The following is an 18118-nucleotide window of genomic DNA, read 5'->3' as shown; positions in this document are numbered from 1 at the left end:
GGTGTGAACAGGAGATAGGGTGGAGGTGTGGGGCTTAGGAGGGAGGAAGCAGGAGATTGGGGCATCTCTCTGGTGCAGCTCCCAGGGGGCACAAGTGGCTCTGCATTACTATATTTGCAGATGCCTTCTCCCCACTGCTGCTCCTATTGGCTTTGATTCCCAGCCAATGGGAGTGTCAGGGTGGAGCCTGCACGCAGTCTAGGGACAGAACTTTTCTGCCCTGCCATGCTAAGCCGCTTCCTCCTTCTGGCCAAGCAGAGCCTGCAGGTAGCATGCAGCCCCTGCAGCTTGTCTTGGTCTAGCTCAAGAGGCTCAGGGCTCTTCTCCCCACAATGGAGAACAGGGGGCTGGAACTGATGCTCCACCCACGGGGGGGGGGGGGGGAAGGGTTGCCAAGGCTCAGAAACTAGCACCAGCTGACCCGGAAGTGGGGAAACCTGAGCTTCACAGGATGGATCAAGGCAAGCTGTGGGCCAGATCTGGCCTGCAGGCCATAGGTTCTCCATCCCTGCTTTAAAGAGTAACAAGCTCAAGTTCCAGATTGCAGTGAAACCACTATCAATATCATTCTGTCTTTTTTGTGATTTTTTTAAGTGCTTTCTTAAATAATCTTCATTTGCTCTTTCCCATATTGCCAGAGCCTAAGTGACTGTGATATAACAATTGGTTAAGTAAAAATGATACATTTTAACTTGTTTTGGGAATGCAGTTTGCCTTTTTATGTGGTCATGTTGCTGTAATTTTTGTTGTACTAACATTCTTCTGCTGAATGAGTTTTAGCAGAGAAATTAATTTGCAAATTGTGCATTTTTACAGACTTAAATTTCAACTAGAGTCTTACTATGCCTGATACGCCACATTGGTAGTTGGTTATAGAAAAAGAATAACTTATATTTTTTATTTTTCTTTGGACTTCATGGGAAAAGTTTTGAAGTACGTGTCATATCTATTCTATTGCAGTCCAGATTTTTTTTTAAATAACAGTGTCATACTTCGAGCATTTCTTGTGTCTACTGTGGGATGTAGTTGGTCACCACAAATCATATAGTTTTTCTAGTCCCAGTTCTTCACCTACCAAGCTCATGCTACGTTAATCCCCCATCTTTTGTCCAGCCTGCCCAGGCTCCCAATAGAGCATAATATAGCTGTAGCCTCTGACCATGCTCTCCCTGTTGAGGAGCAGTTGAACCTGCCAAAGATACGAACCATGTGCAGCCTGCATATAGTTGTTGGTACCAACGAATGAAAAAAAGTTCTACTTGGATCAGGACAGAAAGTCTAGGGGTTAAAATAGGACGGCACATGAAACTCTGGACTGAGAGGAGGTATGAGTATTTAAGAGAATTTTTGAAAAATGGTTTGTGTTTTTTGAAGACTGTTGACATTGCAACCTTGTGCTTTAAGAATGGGGATCTTAGCTATGTTTCCTTGCAGAATTGGAAATCTCTGTAGCAAAGCCTGCAATTGGTATCCGTTTTCCAAACAACCACCTTGAAGTGAAATGAGTTGAATTATGTCACTCTATTTTAGTGAGTAGCCTGTTCTGTTTCTCTCTTTCATGTTTGTTCTGAATTCTGTGAAATTGTTTTTTATTGCAATGTTCCAACAGGAGAATCTGATGTATGTAAGTTTTCTGTTTGCATTCTCTGGAAGTAACATAGTTTTCAGCATTATGTTTACAGGAAGGTAGGAAGCTAAGCCTCCTAGATTCTATTTCTCGTTCTGGCACACAATTCCTCTGTGACATCAGACAAGCCCCTTAATGTCTTTGCTTTAGTTTAACTTTATGAACTGTCGGTGTTGCCTTCTCCCCTTTGGCATTATGAAAATGATTTAATGTATTGTGTAGGGATGTGAGCGAATAACCATGTAAACAGCTAACCGATAAGCTGGTACACGTGGGGATATGCCTTAAAAACCTGCTGGCTCACCGCGTGTACTGGCTGTGTACTGGGGAGCCAGCTGTGGGTGGGTGTAACAGTGTCACGGCTGAGTTTTTCAGCGGTTACACGTTTACACAATTACCCACATTTTAACATCCCTAATTTTGTAGCATACTTTGAGATTCTACTGTGGTAAAATAGAATTTTTCCAAATAAATGCTCAAATAGAAATGTTAATAAATATTAAAAATTGAGGTGACTATGAACATACCTGATTACTAGAAACTCTTTGTAATTCTGTGATCCAAAAATATCCTAAGGATACAGAAAGTGATGCATAGTTGGGGATTTATTCTGCAATGAGCGCTCTGTGAATACCAGGGTCCCATGCATGCAGAACTCGTGGAAGGATAAAGGCCTTAGATTATAACTTGTTCAGGACAGAGAATGTCTTTCTTTGCTCTGTGTTTGTACAGTGCCACACACAGTGGTAATAAGAGGATCTTAGGTGGCTTTGTAATACCAATAAATACTTCTAACACTGCTCAATTCACTGGTAAAATGCCCTTTATTTTCATGCCCTAATGACTCTGGTAGAGTACTGTCCTTTTCCGTGACCATCCACAGTATCCCAGAAACATTCCAAGAGATAGCTATGAGAGTTATTCTCTGATCTATTTTGAGAACTGTGGGGCCCATTCATAAAAAAGTATTTGGCTGGCTGGTTTTGCATAGGACTCCTGTTTCCTGGGTGTAAAAATGTAAGTGCTTTTCCCATGGTTCATAAATATCCTTTCCCTACTATTTGAGGAATACACAATTTTTATGAGTATGCAACTGAGGGGAAGAACATCTGGAAACTATAGGCTAGCCCATTCTAAATGCACATATTCTCGAACCTCACAGTAACTTTTTCTGAAGACTGTCCAATTCCTTTGATTGCCCGAGATAACCTAAACTTACTCCAAGCCAGACGTCTGATGGCATGAGCCATGTGTGCTTTACGTTGTTTCTCAATCATTTAAAAAGAAGACAGATAAAATATGGGGATTTTTTTCATTTAGAAAATACAAGGAAAAATGAATAGCAGGGGGATTTTAAGAATATGGGGCTTTTTGTCATACTTCAAAACGCAGAAGTTAGAAACACTCTGATTGCAGCTACAGTCTCAGTATCTCTGTATAATCTACAATATCTTCAGTTTCGTTCACACTGAGGCATTCCAATCTATTCATTTGTGTTTTGTTTTTCATTACCTTTCTTGTTCCTGGCTCTTAGCACTTCTGTCTTCCTATCTTTGTACATATTTCAGCCTTCTCTGCCACTTGTCCACAAACATTTGCACATCACCTGGATCAGCAGCCTTAGAAAGTTGGCAGTCACACAGTGTCAGTTTTTTCATGCTTCCAGCTGCTTTAGCCCATGTCCAGGGTGGCTCTTGAAATGAAAATAGATGATAGTAAGAGTAACTGAACAGTTTAGCTTCTTCCACGTAGGTAGCAAAGAAAAGAAGTCAGGAACTAGACAGCCAGGTGAACTGAAGATGTGTACCATCAGCTGAAGCACTAGCAGGAATGCCAGTGAGGCGGAAGCCATCAGTATGTGAGAAGTATCCAAGGGAGATGAGAGCCAAGCAGCATGTCCAGGAGGAAAAAGAAGGTCCATACAGGGAAGCATATGCAGGGGCAGGCCAGCGTGCAGGCACGTGCAGGATATGGCCCCAGGTGGTAAAGAAGCATATGCTGGCAGTAAAAGAATAGATTGGATGTGACAGGAGATTATATAAAAAAAAAAAGTTATTTACACTCTTTTAAATGATAATGCATTGAATTAAACACATCTAAAAATACGTAAATACTTTCCTGAAGTTTTTTTTGTGCATAAACACTTGCTGCAATTGCAAGAGTGGTAGATCCCCACAACTGCAGTTGGGAAGAGCTGTAGACTTTGAGATGTTTCTCCATGATGAGGCCTGCATCATGAGAATACTCATATAGAGCTTAGATATTATGAAGATGGTGCTGGAAATAAACACGATTTCTGTCTATTTTCTCGGGGGCCACAGTAGGAACCAGTAGGGCCTTTGCTCATCTCTTGAAGTTTGGTGGTACAAAATGATTATAAGAAGACACTGGATTTTTGAAAGAGTCTGATACTGTACTTGCCCTACTTCATAGACACTGCCCTCTTTCTGACTTCATCCCCATTGAGAGGAAAACCATCAAAAGTGAGTGTGTACTCTTGACGGATTTGGCTGGTAATGTCCAGGGTATTGTCAGTCACAGCGGGGGAAGAGTGAGGGAGTCTGTTCCCTTGGGAGCTTACAGTTTGCTGCTTCTAGATTCCCCCTGTTGATGACTCTACTTTTTCATATTACATGCTTGCCATCTGAACTCCCATTTATTAAAGAATGGCTTTAAGCTAACAGCAATGCTTCTGTTTCTCTGGTTAACCTAAACGTTTCCTTGATTTAAAAAAAAAAAAAAAGGTTTTATTGATGGAAAACTTTCAGATGTTCATGCGACAAGAATCTTTTATGTATACTTTGGTATTGTATGGTACTAGATTGCTTTTATGTAGGCAGAATTTAAGTTATATAGTTTCTGTATGGAATTGGGTATAATAAGTTCACTAGCTGTGCGTTATGTTCAATTTGATATCTAACGTCCCTTGTACAAGCCTTAGTGTATTTAGCACAGTAGTGAACACCACTTCCTTCATGTGTAGATCCAAATCTTACATTAAAACCTTCACAAACTGCAGATACTGATCCAGATTTCTCAGTGCTAGAAAAATAAGCTTTTAATCTTGCATGTGGTGTGTGTGTGTGTGTGTGTGTGTATATTTGTTTTTTGCACCCTCCTAATTATGATCATATGACATAGCAAATATGCGAGTCTGACTGGATTGTTGGAGGTACTCAGACAGGCTAAATAATATCTATTTATTAACAAGATCCATATTTAGTCAGTATTTATTTAGAGACTTTTCTGTGGTTCTCATCAATGTAATCTCTGACCATGTCACAAACTTGAGGAAATTCACCCTCCTAAAACCAGTGTGAGGAAAGATGAATATCCCCCCTCCTCCAGATAGCACAGATGGATTAAGCAACGTCCCACATGAAACTTATCAAAGCACCCAGAAGAAGGGCAGCGTCAGAGGCCCAGTCCAGTGGTTAATAAGGTCATCCATCCTTTCCAGCAGATAAGCTAGAGGGATCTCTCTCAAGTTGTGGCGTCAGAAGTCTTTTCTCACTCTTAGGAATCATCTGTCATTACCAGAAGTATGCAGCATATTTTCATTGTGTCAATCCCAGATGTTAGAGGTGCAGGATGGGTGAGGTGACATCTTTTATTAAAACATCTTGCCTTGCTCTGTGTGTCTCAAATGCTTTTATGTCTCATCAACTGAAGGTGATTCAATAAAAGATATTACCTTACCCATCTTGTCTCTGCATTGTCAGTAGTGACAGAAATCACATTGGCATCACTGAATTAAATGACAATTGGTGGTGATTTTCATTAAAACAAAAATGAACCTTTCTGATGGAGCATTTAGAGTTTGGTAGTTAATTTGTCTGTGTTTTTTCTTTTTGAGTAATTTTAAGCTTGCTGCCTTTGGGTTTGATCCAAAGCTCCCTGAAGCTGATGAGTCTTTCCATGTGCTAAAAAGATACCTGATTTTAATGTCAAGTCAGTGATCTGTCTTCCTCCATTGTTAATACTAGAATTAACTCTGTGTCCAGTATTGATGACAGATGTCTAGTTTAGGGAAGTTAATGGTTCACTGGTTCACCAGTGGGAGCTGGTGCAGCCCCCTGCCCACCACAGGCAGGGGCTGCTTCAGTCCCATGTGGTCTCCCATAGGTGGTGGGTGCTCCAACCTGGGTGGAGCAGCCCTCATCTGTAGCAGGGAGAGGCCACTCCAGCATGTCCCTCTTCCAAGAGGGCTGTGGTCAACACAGTGGCTATAACCATCAAAAGGTTCTGTCTTCTACAGAACATGATATAATTTCAAAAATTATTTTTATACCAGACTTCTACAAATCTCTTGGCTCAAGCCATACAATAGTTTCCATTTTTTGGTAATATAAATGATGTATTAAAGCTATATCAGATACCAATGCTAAATAAAATTTTGTTACGCATGTTAACTTTCATTACATTTATGTTTTTACTTCTCTGTTCTTATATTAGCATCCAGCTTTTGCAGCTTTACTTTAATGGTGAAATAGGTATGAGACATTTAAAGGCAAAAATTAAATAAAAATAAGCAGAACAGACAAAATACAGTGGTGTGTTCTGTGCTAAAGTTTTTTATTGCTGTTTGTTTGAGGAGACTGGCATACTCAGGAATAAAAGCTTCAGGGGGATAGCCGAGGTAGTCTGTAACTGAAAAAACTTAAAACAACAAATTGTTTTGTAGCACCTTGGAGACTAACAAAACGTGTAGATGATATCATGAGCTTTTGTGGGTATAAGTGGATTGTGCTCACGAAAGCTCATGATACCACATACTCGGGAATAGTTCCTATTAAAATACTACAGAAAGAAGGTTAGTTTTAGTGCACTATAAGATGTACATTTTTAGATTCATTTTTATTTTTAATGTGTGATTTAGAGGGGATCTCTGCCTTTCAAATAGTGTGTTATTCCCAGTGTCCTATCTCTTCCTTACTTTTTTCTCCAAAGTGAAGAAGGAAATGTAACTAAAGCTTTCTTGGGTTCCCCATGTTACATACCTACAAGTAGACCTAGTACCCTTCTGAACATTATTTTTTTTTCCTGTGTGTGCACTGGCCTTTGCTAGCCTCTTGTGGCTAAATCTGATTTAAAAAAATGTCATTTGAATCTTTTTTTCAAACAAAAAAGCCCTTAAATTTTTGTTCAGAAATGATTTTTCCTATGGAAATGTCCATTATTGTCTATGTATTTTTTCAGTTTTCATTGAAAATCACAAAACTGAAATTTCATTGTTGGGGAAGAGCGATTTAATTTTTTTCAACAAACCCAAAAATATGAATCCCAAAAATATGTAACAAAAACAATTGTATTGAAACATGTAATGGAACCAAACAATATTTCCTGACCAGCTTTGCTTGCAGTACTGTTAGGGAGATGAGACCAAAAATGTCTGGGGCTTAGACCTTGTATTCAAATAGTTGTCTTTTTCTGTGCCTGCCTCTACCAATGTAGTTTAGTTCTTCTGAAAGGTGTCTGTCAGTGATTAATTATTAACAGTATCAGAATCCTGTTTCAGATTGCCTTCAATTAAAGGGATTGATATTTTGGAATTATTGAAGTAGAGAATTATGAAGTCTGTCTATACAGGCACTACAAATAGGTCCCCTAAGAAGGTTCTAAACTTAAATTTTAGAAATTTAAAATTTTACTTAAATCATTGGGAAGGTCTTGTTCTCTCAGCCTGCCATTGTTCAACCATCTATACTGCACTGTCATTTGATTACAAAGTTCATGTAACCAGAATTGTTTCTTCTCTTTATAGGGAACACATCTCTTTTGTTTGTTTTCCCCAAATGCCAGGTTTCTTCTCTAACTAGAGAGATGGGCTGGATACATATTAATTACTTCCTGAAATGAGGCCAAAATGATAAAGTCCCTGATTTTTTTTTAGTCAAGTTTAAGTTTTTAGAATGGTAGGCTAGCGGCATGCTAAAGTGCCCAGTTTCCTGAACAGTAGTACAGGCAGTCCCCGGGTTACGTGCAAGATAGGGACTATAGGTTTGTTCTGAAGTTGAATTTGTATGTAAGTCGGAACTGGCTCCAGATTCAGCTGCTGCCACTGAAACTGACCAGGGGCTGACTACAGGAAGCTGGAGGCAGAATTGCTCTGCCCCCAGCTTCCTGGAATCAGTCTGATCAATTTCAACAGCTGCTGAATCTGGAGCCTGGGACAGAACAGCTGGGGCGTTGCCCGGTAGGTTCCCACAGGACCAACCCGGCAGCACCCCAGCTGCTCTACCCAAGGCGTCCCGCAACAAAAGCCTGGTCTGCTGGCGGGGGGGGCGCACTATCTGTGCCCGCTTCCCCCCCCCCCAGCAGACATGGGAGACCCGAGCAAAGCCGCACAGGCGGAGGGACCCCGCTGCCCGTGCGGCTTTGCTCCTGTCTCCCTGGGGTGCTGGGGGGAGTCCCCACCAGCACACCAGGGAGACCAGAGCAAAGCTGCACAGCCAGAGGGACCCCGCCGCCCGTGTGGCTTTGCTCCTTTGCCCCCGAGCAAAGCCACACAGGCGGTGGGATGCTGCCTGTGCGGCTTTGCTCCTGTCCCCTTGGTCTGCTGGGGGGGATCCAGTAAAGCCGCTGGACCCCCCCAGGAGACCAGGGACACCCGAGCAAAGCTGCCGCCTGACAATTCTCAGGGGTCCCAGACAATTCTCAGGGGTGCCCCGCTTGCAAAGCAGTCCTGGCTTGGAGTGCCCATACTGGGCACATCACAGCACTCGGCCATCAGACCGGCTGCACTTGCCGCAGGCTGCCATCTGGGGAGAGAGGGCAATTGGGGGGCTGCAGGAGAGCTTCCACTCCCACAAGCCTGCAGAGCCAGCCCAGTCCTCCCCATCGGGGGCTCGTACCTCATTCCTCCCTTACCTCCTTCCACTTAACCTTCCCTAGCCCCCCTTCCTGAGGTACAAAATAAAGAAAACGTGTGGTCAAAAATAGAATCTCTCTTTATTGAACAAAACTCGGGGAGACTGGGAAAAGGAGGTGGGAGAGGGGAAGAGAGAGGGTGGAAGAGGGGAGGGCAACTAAAATGATCAGGGGTTTGGAACAGGTCCCATATGAAGAGAGGCTAAAGAGACTGGGACTTTTCAGTTTAGAAAAGAGGAGACCGAGGGGGGATAGGATAGAGGTCTATAAAAGCACGCGTGGGGTGGAGAGGGTGCATCAAGAAAAGTTCTTCATTAGTTCCCATAATAGAAGGACTAGAGGACACCAAAGGAAAGGAATGGGTAGCAGGCTTCAAACTAGTAACAGAAAGTTGTTCTTCACAAAGCAAAGAGTCAACCTGTGGAACTCCTTGCTGCAGGAGGCGGTGAAGGCTAGAACTAGAACAGAGTTTAAAGAGAAGTTAGATCAAGTCATGGAGGTTGGGTCCATGGAGTGGTATTAGCCAGGGGGTAGCAGTGGTGTCCCTGCCCAAAGTTTGTGGAAGGCTGGAGAGGGATGGCACGAGACAAATGGCTTGGTCACTGTCTTCGGTCCATCCCCTCCAGGGTCCCTAGGGTTGGCCGCTGTCGGCAGACAGGCTACTGGACGAGATGGACCTTTGGTCTGACCCAGTACGGCCATTGTAAGCTCAGGGCTCAGGGTCGGGGGTCTCAGTGGACCCCCTTGATTTTCATGCACACCTGCTCCTGGGTGGCCAGGCTGGCAGCTCTCCTGCCCTAGACGGCCACTTTCCTGTGCCTAGTGTGGAGGTCGTCGACGAGGTCCACGATGTCCGCACTAGACCAGGCGGGTGCCCGCCTCTTGCGGTCCCGGGCAAGCTCCCGAGAGCCGCCAGCCTGGTCCCGGGAAGAGGGGGAGGGCTGGGGGGCATCGGGTGGGTGGCTCGAGCCGTGCCAGGTGCAGGATCTGCTGGCTGGGTGCTGGCAGGCTTGCACCTGGCACGGGCACCGTAGCCAGCCCGTGCCCCTTTAAGGGGGCCGGGAAGGGGGCAATAGAGTTTCCCTGGTGTTGGCCAGAGTGGCCACCAGGGAAATCTGGGGAGGGCCAGGCTCCCACTAGTTCGAATTAAGGGGCTACACACCCCTTAATTTGAGCTAGTAAGTTCGAACTAGGCTTAGTCCTCGTAGAATGAGGTTTACCTAGTTCGAACTAAGTGCTCCGCTAGTTCGAATTAAGTTCGAACTAGCGGAGCGCTAGTGTAGCGCCTATCAAAGCTAATTCGAACTAACGTCTGTTAGTTCGAATTAACTTTGTAGTGTAGACATACCCTGAGAGTTTCTATACAGGAGGTGATATTTTAGTTTCCTATTCTATTTGTTAGATGTGCAGGATTCCCCTTATTTTCTGTTTCTGGCCCCTGTTGGTTCACTGGTAGATGAGAAATTTACTAGGTTTTGGCTGACTCTTCTCCATCTCTCTTTAGGATAAGAAAGTCAGTTCCTGAAAGACTTAGAAGCCTGCAGGGAGAAGTTCACTGTTTTGTTTGGAAGGTCCCAATTTCTGTCTGTCTGATGTTTTTAAAATGTTTTTACTACTAGCAGAATAAAGTATAAAATTGCTTCATTCAGACAAAATACAAAATAGATTTAAAAAAAAAAAACTCAAACAAACGTTCATCAGTAATTATGAGGCAACTATGCAAAGTCAGCAAGGAACTGTAAAAACCATATTTTTCTCTCACGTAGCTTTAAAGGTAATTCTATCTTACATCCCAATTTGGGATATTCACTATTCAAGAACATGCAAAAGCCTGGCTTCTCTTAAAATGTTAACTGCCTCAGATACTTCTGCTACCCAAATTGTGGAAGAAGTAGGCTTTTTAATTTTTTTCTTTTTAATACAAATTCCTAGAAACTGAGGGAAGTAGACTGGACTGGAATTATAAATGTCTTAACTAAGTCTCAGAAAATGCGTTCATTTTTAGTGTTGTTGGGAATTCCCTCTAGCTGTAAACTTGGTGATCATTTTACCACCAAACTAACAGAAATTGGCTCTTCCCTGTATGTTTCATTTTCAAGATCCATAGCAAGTATTTCTGCCCCTACTACTTTGGAGGAAATATTTTCAACTATTATTTCTGGTGTTCCTGATAGTCCTTAATGCCAAACCTTTATGTACAACATCAAACTCTGAGCAGTTAGACCTGAGGTAATATACACCTGTTTCTCATCCAATTTACATTATAGCATCCAACCCTCACTCCCTGTGATGTAGAAAGAATCCTACCCTTCCCCTCCTCTCTCCGCCCCCCGCCTCCTCTACTGTAGATTCCTTCAGATGCTTCTTTGCAAAAATAATCTTATCTGAAAAAGATAATCTAATCCAGGGAAAAAATCTCTGCTCTTCCTTTCCCTCCCAAATACATGTGCACCCCACAACTTTGGGAACGTTACTGGTGTAATAATCTGTCACCACAATAGCCTCTGCAATGCCGTTGGATCAGTAATTCAGTCCTTTAATTTTTGTGCAAAATTGTTGAATTACTCCGCTTTAACTGCACGCTCACCTCTACCCTGAAAAATCCAGATAGCTACTCGCACTTTCTTAGAAGATTCTTTATTTGGGCTGCAGACTAAGCATATTTTCTCTTTGCTTTTGGTTCTTATGAAACCTTTTTCCATATGTTTTTGGTATTCAGTGAAATTCTTCTAACAAAACCATTCTTATCAGAATTCATGCATGTGGTGTCTGTGCTTGCACTTCTGAAGCCTTTCTGCTTAGAGAAGGAATGAGAAAACTCATCTCCTTGTTTTGCCCCACTATCCATACAAAGACATTTCAAATGTCTTTTTAAGAAACTGTTTTATATCATTTATTATTTTGTTGATGATGGGGGGAAAAACCTAGAACTAACTTTAGATGGGTAGTTAAATACATGTCCATTTCCACTTATTAAACCGTTAGATACTGTTGGCAGAGTCCTTTTCCTCCCCTCAGTTTTGAGTCCATGCTAGCGCTCTTCCCCCAAATTTGTATAACAACAAAAACACCGCTTCTCTCGCCTCCAGCAATTTTTTTTAACAAAAAATTGATTTTGACATTGCTGCTAGTGTACACTGCGAGTCAGTCTGTCTAATGATTTAGCTGGAGAGAAAAATAGCTGTCATCTGAAATTTAGTCAGACTTAGCAAAACAGTGGCACTTGTCAGTGTTACTCTTCAGGCTTCTCAGACTGTTCCTGAAGTCTGTTATGATGTATGTCTGTCTTGGTTTGTTTTAGTTTTTTAACCTTTTGCTAATTGCACTCCATTGTACGTACAAATAAAATCTAAAGATTGATTTTTCTAGACAACGCTTCTTCTCTTATGTGTGAATTCAAATCTGTTAAAATTTTAGGACAGACTGCAGGATTATAAAACCAGTTTATCAGTTCCTTTTCTTTACCCATGAGAAATCATCAGGTTTATCAACCTTCTGGAGGTGGGATTAAAATAATTGCTACATTTTCATTACTGCTGCTGCCTGCTGTATGTTCTTTATCTTGTGCTGCTGAAATCTAAATAACCAGCATTCTGTAACAGTGATCTGTCTGAGCAGATCTGAAGGGATTCTATAATCGTTTTAATGTTTTGTGAGATCAACTGATGGATTTCAGAAATGAGTTGTGAAAGATCAAATCCAATTACCTCTTGCCTAAAAATGGAGGATGGGGAAGATGCCAGGAGGAAAAGCACTGTAATATAATTCACATTGTTTTAGTTGTGAAAATAAGTCAGTCACTGATCAATCCTCTTTGTGTTTGCAGGGCCTGTTTTAGAAGAAATGTGGTGAATATCAACTTACTTCAGTTGCGGGGACATTCTGGTAAGTGGTGCTGCCTTCATTGCTTTTTTTGTTTTGCAGTGGTGATAGTAGAGGCAAGCTGTTTTAAATCTTTTCATTTCCAGTGTAAAAACAAACTTACTTGGGGAAAATCTAACTTTACAAAGGCACAGTCACTAATGCTGGTGATTTATTTATTTATTTATTTTTTAATGAAGACTTTCAGGGGATAATGAGATACTTCTAAAAAACTACACCAGGCCCTAAGGCAAAGAGTGCACTTGACCACTTAATTTATTGATGGCTTCTGTTTAGTGCATAAGCTGTTGTAGAGTACTTCAAAGGCTCTCTAAGCTAACACCTGAAGCAGGGGAATCATAAAGATCTATTTTTTAAAAAAAAGTTCATGGTAACTGTCTCAGATTCAAAATAACACCTGTATCATGCACTTATATGGTCCACTCCCAGAATGCCCAGACAGGACTCCAGCCATCATCTGTGTCAGAGTAGGGAAGTCTTGTCCCACTGCCTTTTGATCAGGAGGGGTAAGCTTGCAATCACTCCTGCCTTTTCCTGTGATATTCCTAGTCTGCTGTGCTGTCATTGCCTGTGCTTTGCTTTTTCTCCAAAAACTGTGACCAATGTATTGCTCACAGTTACGCTTAATCACACAGCTCTTTCTAAGCTAGTACACTTTTTCTTAAGGTAAAAACGTTACAGAGAAAACCTAATAAAGATTTTAAAACACATTAAACATCCTAGGTACCAAGTATCACCGAGGCTCAGGGGAGCCAGAAAGCCCTGCTCTCCTATCCACCGTTAGAGGAGACTCACAGCCATCAGATAGCACAGAAGATTTACTGGGTAACGGGGACACAGTGTAGAACAGATTTTTCAGCAGAGTAACCAGAAGCAGTCAGTACAATTTGTCTTTGAAAGGGCCAGGGCCCAGGCCTTCTTCCCAGATATCTGAGATTGACTTACTTCCTGCTTCTGGGCCCAGCCCTACACTCAGGCTCCTTCTCCAGTCTTTGTCCCACTTTCTGGGCAAAAGGTGTCACCCGGGCTCTTACAAAGGGTATCTGCCATTGTGTTGGGGAGAGAGGCTGAAGCATCCTCTCTCATTGGAAGTCACACCCAAAATACCTGTCCCCAAGTAGGTATTGGCGCAATGCCCACAGAAAATGATGCACACGCACACACAGGGTTACTTCAGGACAATAGAAATCACATGCAACGTAAGAAAGGGAATAAAATCCCTACAATTCCCACTTTCACGCCTACGAAGCCAAAGTCAGTGAGGGTTGGGGTTTTTTGGGGGGAGGGATTGCTTTGCTTTTCTTGTGTGTGGCCCCTGACTGATTTTTCTGTGGGTCAGTGACCCCGACCCAAAAATGTCCCCCCCCCCCCCCCCCCGAACTAGGCCATAGGTGACACTGCCTAACAATAGTTAAGCTCATTATTTAGGAATACCATATTCATCTCCCCTAATATTCTTCATCAGCGCCATTCACTTCTCCACAGTGCAAGGGTTGGCACCTTTGCTCTTAATCTGTTCAGCGCAGAACCTCTAGGACCACACTTCACCTTAGACAAGCATCTTTCCCTTCCACAGAAATCTCCATACTGAACAACCCCCTCCTTCCTTCATCCAGGCCCTTCACCCACCAAAATCTAGAAAAGGTTCTTTCCTCCTGCTGTTTCTCCTCCCATGTATATCTGCTTCTGTGCCTCTGGAGTAGATCACTGTTTGCCACCGCTTCTGCACCTTTGGACTTGAATGCATGCTAGTTCCATTCTTCTGCTACAACTGGCTGAAGTCTCTAGGGTTTTGTTGTTCTCACAGCCCCTCACTTCAATTTCCTATGCTCATACCTCATGGTGTTTCTTTGTGGCCACATTTTCAGCCAGAAAAGTCAGGGGACATCTGGTCCTATCTTTTAAGAGTCCTTATGATATTTTGTCTGTGGGACTCTGCCTGAATTCAAGCACGAACAGTTTCTGTGTTTTATTTGGGAAAATAAATATTGTTTCCAGCTCCTAATAGCTGCTAATCCACTGATTTTTCAAGAAGGGTAGGCTGCAATGCTGGCCATCAAGAGAGCTCTCTGAATTTATCTTGACATAGCAGCTGAGCTAAGAAGCTCAGAGGTTAGTCATCTTGCATCGAGGTCCTAGGAAAGGTCATTTGGTCTCTGAATAAAAAAAAATCATAATGGATTAAGGAGCTGATTAGTGAAGTGTACTTCAGTGCTGGGTGGGATGTCTCAGATGAATTTAAAACCAGACTGATGGTATCTTTCTGGGCAGGGTGACCAGTGGTTGATTGGTTTGTTTGTGTTTTTAAATAAGAACTCAGTAAAGCTCCTTTCTGGATGTCAGCACAGATATTGGCCAGGCATTTATAAATTTGACCAGTGTAATTTAGTGCAGCTTTCAGCAGAAAAGTGCTGAAACAGTCATCAGCTTCTAGTCCCTCCCAAGTAAATATACTACTAAGGGAAGATCTAAGTATCTGGATTGGTACAAAAGAGAGCAATACTTTGTATATTAACTTTCTGTTTTCAGTCTTTTTCATACCAGTCCACACCTCTCCTTCCAACTGTTACCACAGTGTCCTTGCATAAAATTAGTCACCTTCCTTTTGTATTTACCCACTTAATCTTTCCAAGTGTAATCCATACTTACACAATGTGTCTCTCTGTCCACCATGGTCTGGACCATAGAGAAGTTTGAGTTCACTGAAGCCCTTGGCTTAAAATACATGTTTTATCTCAGCAATAGAGGCTCATGCTATCAGGTCTAGAGGACCTGATGTTCAGTCCCTACAAATAACCCATCAGAAGTTACCACACACAGTACATTGTTCTGATGTTGGAGTTTTAGTTGAGGTCTGTTGTATTGACCACAAGTGTCAAAAGTATTAAAGGTGATATAAATTTTCACTATCCAACATTAAAACAGTAATACAGAGTTTGGGGGGGGGGGCAGATTTCTACAAAAGTGCTGGTTTACTTGGTTTCTTTGTGAAGACGACCTGAAAGTGTTGATTCTGAAGTTGAACGTTTCTGGCTCAATCAGTAGAAAGAACCAGAAATCAAAACCAGCATTTATATTGAAATTTAAATTGACTAATTATGCAAAACAAACTTAATCAAAATCTATGAAAGTCACTAATCTTTTGCAGGCAAACTATTAGTCTCTTATTTTCATTTTGATGAAAAGAAAATAGCTAGTTTTACTCAATCATAATGTGTAAGGGGTTTTGACTTCTGTTTTTAAGATAGATAATAGAAACAGTTGGGGGTAGGACACTGCTGTCACTGACTGTTTTTGGAACACTGAACAGCTGGTAGTTGTGAATCGATGTGTTGACCGGCAGGCCAACCATGATTCCTGTTGCTTGGATCCTGCTTCACACTAGTCAGGGACATCATCTGTCTGGATCTTTTCTGTTTAGACAGAGCAATACTATGACTGTATCCTCTCACTGTGCTGATGCAATGTAGTTGATTGCAGCTTGGAAAGCTAAAACTGTGAAACACAAGGTACAAGGAAAGAAGGACAGAAAGTAATAGAAAGGGGAAGGGACTTTACAGTCTCTGTGTTTCTGACAACCAGGAATCACCTCTGATGAGCTGAGGACAGAATGTCATGATATGTGTCTTTTAGGGCCTGCAGGTAAAAAAAACAATATTCTTAAACTGGTGTAAGAGAAAGTTCTTCCATCTGCTCTGCTCCCTCAGTCTTCCAGTCAGAGAAGATGAGATGCATGTGTGACTGGTTGGATTACAGAGATCCCCGTGAGACTGCCACCCAAAGTGCAGATCATACCTCTGAGCCCACCTACCTGCTCTCTGGGGCACCTCACCACCCTGTCCTGTTAGGCCGGAAGCTCTGGTCTCCCCCAGAAAAGGCACAGAGTTGGGGTAACAGGCCCTCAGCAGAGTAAGACAGACACTGATTACAGCTCAGTTCTGGGAGGGCTCTGTTATAGGGACTTGACAGCACCCAGGAGCATAGCCCCCAAAGAGACCAGACCCCCAAAGGAATCTCTTACTCTGTATAAAAGTTTTACTCAGAGAAAGCTCATAGAGTTTTGATAATAAACAAAAGTGATTTTTAGTATAAAAAGTAAGATTTAAGCAATTGCAAGTGATGTCCGACAGATCCAAGCAAGTTACTAAGCTAGAATAAGCAGAACACATCAGCTAAGTCTACTACAATAAAGAAATTGTTAGAAATTTAGCAGGCTACTCCTGATTTAAGGTAAAATGCTCCAAACCAGAGTTGATGTTTTCTTGACCTTGGACTAACAGTTCTCCCCTCATTAGAATTTTTTTCTTTCCCAGTCCTTTCATGTATTTTCTTGAAGTTGGGAGCAGTCTGTAAAGCCAACTGAAACAATTAGTGTTTGCTTCCCTTTCCTTAAATAGAATTTTCCCTAGGGCGGGAAATCTTTTTTTCCATGCTCCTCCGTCTGTGGAAAAATCCCAAATTCAAAATGAATTTCAGCACCAGGTGGCATTGTTCATGTTTTTGTAGGACCAAACACAATTTAGACTTACAGGAAACAAGACTATTCATTGATCCCTGACTCAAGCACCAGGATGCTAAGTTCCTTAAGTGCCCTTAATCGCTTTCACTAGAAGACCTAGATTAATAAACTCCATATTTCTAATTTCACATAAAAAAAGGAATATATACATTTAGGGTATTGCAAGCTTGTGATTGATAGGTTATTTGCCCCACTTTGCATAAAGCATGTTCAAGTTATGCACATTCATATTCAAAACACATTTCCATAAAAAATGGGGACATGGTGTCACAGCACCCTCATTCGGGGGAGGGAGGGAGCTAGCACCTTGCTCTTTCCAGCTGAGGCCCACAGTTGAGAAGAGTAGAAATAAGATGAAGAATGCTGAGATTTTCTTTTCATGGTAGCTTTAAGAATCCAAAAAGGGTTAATCCCCCTCATTATTCTAACCATCAATCAAGCCTAATACCCAACAGACTACTATTGGGTTATTAATTTCCTGTTGAACATCTTCTGTTTTTTAACAAGAATGTTTTTAACATAGTTCTTAAATCTTATCAGTAAGCCCTTTTGGTTTAGACTAATTTATTCTTTCTGTCTCCCTTTTGTACCTGCTCCCACCAACATTTTTTATTACAACAGATCACAGCTATATCTGCACTTTGTACTGGAAGTGTAACTTTTAATTTGATCAGAGGAGAAGCGTAGCTGTGGTGTCACAATTGCTAGCTGCCCACTACCAAACATACCTAGTGTCTTAAGTGGATATATAAGGTTTCAGGGTGGTGAGCCTCTTCTGCATCTTTCATAGCCATGGCTAAAATATATTTTATCATGGTAGCTCGGTCAGAGCTAGCATGGATATGTCTCCTTCAGCTGGAAATATGCTTTCCCATTCCAAGTGTAGATGTGCCATCTGAGACAGTAAGCCTTGTTTATGAAAGGGAGGGGAGTGGAGGAGGGACCATCTGCTGGTTGGAATAAGCTTATGTGCACACACATGGACTGGTCACTTTTTGACAGCTGAGTATTATGCTTCATAGGATTGCCGCAATAAATCAGTTCAATTTGGATGTTGTGTTTTGTCTGAAATACTCTGATTTATGTCAATATTAATTCCACTCAATACAGCATATGAATTCTTGACCAATTATAGACAATGAGGCTCTGCATCCCTTAGAGAGTTATTTTCCAGTACAGCATAGTTGAGGTCCACAAAACTAGATGAAATACAGAAGTTT

General features: G+C 41.9%; 1 protein-coding gene across 5 annotated transcripts in view; it reads left to right on the top strand.

The window, feature by feature from the left end:
* Positions 1-18118, top strand: part of FYN (FYN proto-oncogene, Src family tyrosine kinase) — a 200090-nt gene that overhangs the window by 76859 nt on the left and 105113 nt on the right. For all 5 annotated transcript variants that reach the window (XM_075923993.2, XM_075923991.2, XM_075923992.2 and 2 more), the window contains one exon: positions 12324-12382. The gene's annotated coding sequence lies outside the window, so the exon portion shown is untranslated. The remainder of the gene's footprint in view (positions 1-12323; positions 12383-18118) is intronic.

The sequence above is a fragment of the Pelodiscus sinensis genome, chromosome 3 (genome assembly GCF_052426305.1).
Source record: "Pelodiscus sinensis isolate ZL-2025 chromosome 3, ASM5242630v1, whole genome shotgun sequence".
Classification (NCBI taxonomy): domain Eukaryota; kingdom Metazoa; phylum Chordata; order Testudines; family Trionychidae; genus Pelodiscus; species Pelodiscus sinensis.
Note: the sequence above shows the minus strand (reverse complement) of the source record. Positions and strands in the feature narration are given on the sequence as shown.